The following is a 2,823-nucleotide window of genomic DNA, read 5'->3' on the forward strand; positions in this document are numbered from 1 at the left end:
ACAAAGGATTGGTTGATAAAATTATTATGTAAATATACATGTACAAACGTTGGTAATTTTCAGAGCCATATCATGTATATGATCTTAATTTTATAATAGTGCTATGAGGTAGCGAGAGAGAGAGAGAGAGAGAGAGAGAGAGAGAGAAAGAGAGAAAGAGAGGGTCAGAGAGGGTATTAAACTGGAGGTGGAATGTGGGCTAAGAATTACTACGAATCCCTGTACATCACTGTGTCATATGAGACCATCACAGAAAAATGACTGAAACTGTGGTTGTTCAGTAAGTCTTACAATATGAGAATTTATTGCCAGACCAGCAGATGATCGATTTAGCGAAAAGCTAACTTAAGGAAACGAAGGTTTTTTTTTGTTTTTTGTTTTTTTTTTTTAAGTATTAAAGGCTATTTTGCAGAAGAAGAAACAAACTTATTCTGTATTGATCCAGACAGAAGAACTGGGATGAACGGTTGAAAGTTTCAGGAAAGCAGCTTTTTAATCCATGTAAGGCCGACCTTTCCAATAATTAGAATTGTTTACAGTCAGCCCCTGGTCAAATTCCTTAGGTTGCTCTGGTTTCTTCTTGCTGAATTCACAGGTTTTTGAAATATTTCAGGTTCTTTTTCAACTGTCCCCCATATTAGAGTCACACACAGTCTCTTTTCTGTCCCATATCCTCTGCATGGACGTTTATAGAAACCACCTACTTATAGCAGAATCAAGTAAACGCTCCACCCCGTTACTGCTGGACCGATGCATTAAACGTACAAATGATTTTTATTTGAAGGTGGGTTTCCCTACGTTAGAAGAGTCTACAGTCCTTTCCTGAAAATCTTATTTTCAATCAACATAATTTTGAAACTCTCTTATCTTTAGCAACAGGAGAAAGAAAAGGCTTGGACGTCATGTGGCCTGGCTTTGCCCAGATGACTTGAGCAGAGCATGTCCCCTTTCTATGCTTCAGTGTCCTCATTTTTGAAAATTAATCATTTGGACTGGACAGTCTCAGGAGCTTCTCTCAGCTCTAATTTTCCATGATTCCATTAATCAAATTTCTTCAGAGCAGAGGAGGCAAACTCTTAATGATCCAATGAAACTTTGATAAATTCGGTGTAAATGGTTGTACTTCTTTCTTTGTGTGGTGTTTCCCCTTAAATAAATGATCAGCTGCCTAATTTAGAATTGTATCCTTAATCTGCTTGGTGTTTAACATGTAGGTCTGAGTGACCAAAAAAAAAAAAAAATGTTTTCTTCACAAATATAAACTTTATTCATAGTGTTGGACTTGAAAACTGACAGGAAAATGCCTTCGAAGTTTTAAATCTTTGGGTGAGAAATATGACTTTTCATGTCTAGGTGAAACTAGTGATACTATTCTTTCCTAAGAAATTGAGAATTTCACATCTTTGCTAGATATTCAAGTATAAGTCAAAGAAAATATGCGGTCAAGAAGAGTTAATTGACACATATCTATGTGCTAACAGATTTATTGGGATATAATTCACATACCATACAGTGACCATTCCGGGGAGTATGAAGTGGTATCTCATTGTGATTTTGATTTGCATTTCCACGATGTTGAGAATCTTTTCACGTGCCTTTCGCTCATTTGTCTATCATCTTCAGAGAAGTATCTTTCGGGATACTTTGTACATTTTTTTCATTGGATTGTTTGCTTTTTTATGAATTGGGTTGTAAGCGTTCTATACATACGCCTTATAGTCGTTACTTACCGGATTCGATTGGTAAATATTTTCTTCCATTCTGTGGGTTCTTTTTTATTTTCTCGGTGGTGTCTGTATCTGAAGCAAAGATGTGATGAATTTCGAAGGAGTCCAGTTTATCTATTTTTCTTTTTTTGCTTGTGCTATAGGTGTCAGACTTAAGAACCGCTTGCCAAATACAGTTCAGTACATGTAGGTTTTAGATCTATTTCGAGGTAGATGTTGTGTGCAGTGTGTAGGGGGTTGAATCTTCCTTCTTTCCCATGTGCATATCCCTCTGACTGCCACAGGGCCATTTGTGGAACAGACTACTTTGGAGACATTGCATAGTCTTGGTACCATTGTCAAAAACCAATTGGCCATAGTTCACATGGGTTTATTTCTGAACTCTTAATTCTGTGCCGTCGACCTGTATGTCTATACTGGTACCAGAACCACAGTCTTGATTACTTTGTTAATCAGTAGTAAGTTTTGCAATCAAAAAATAGGAGTCTTCCAGATTGGTTCTTCCTTTTTAAGATTTATTTTGGCTGATCTGGATCCCTCGAGCGATGTAATACCTGATTTAATTGCAGTTTCAACCTCTCCCTGAAATTGAATCAACCGGTCAGGAATTTTCTGGTCAAGGACCAGTACGGTAATCTGTCACGTGAGCCCTGTCCATCCTCCAGCGGAAGAAGGAGCCATGTGCGGTGTGATAAAACCTCTGCCTTTCTCTTCCTCGCCAAAAGGTGTCCCGGTCAAAAATAAGCATTTCTTTTCTTTTTCTAATAACTCCCCTGCCCCACCCTTCTTCCTATAAAAACCATCTATCTTATACCTTTTACTTGGTAGATGGACTGCTGCTCGATTCATCAATCACTTAATAAAGCCAATTAGATCTTCAGATTTACTTGGTTGAATTCTGTTCTTCAACACGATTTTAACAATATGAAGTCTTGTCATTGAACACAGATTCTTTCCATTTATTTAGTTTTTTTTTTTTTACTTCTTTTAAGAAGGCTTTGTATTTTTCAAAGTACATTTCACACTCCTTTTGTTAAATTTATTGCTAAGTACTTAATTCTTTTTGATGCTATTGTAAATGGAATTATTTTTGTGA

Source organism: Pteropus vampyrus, unplaced genomic scaffold (genome assembly GCF_000151845.1).
Source record: "Pteropus vampyrus isolate Shadow unplaced genomic scaffold, Pvam_2.0 Scaffold458, whole genome shotgun sequence".
NCBI classification, from domain to species: Eukaryota; Metazoa; Chordata; class Mammalia; order Chiroptera; family Pteropodidae; genus Pteropus; species Pteropus vampyrus.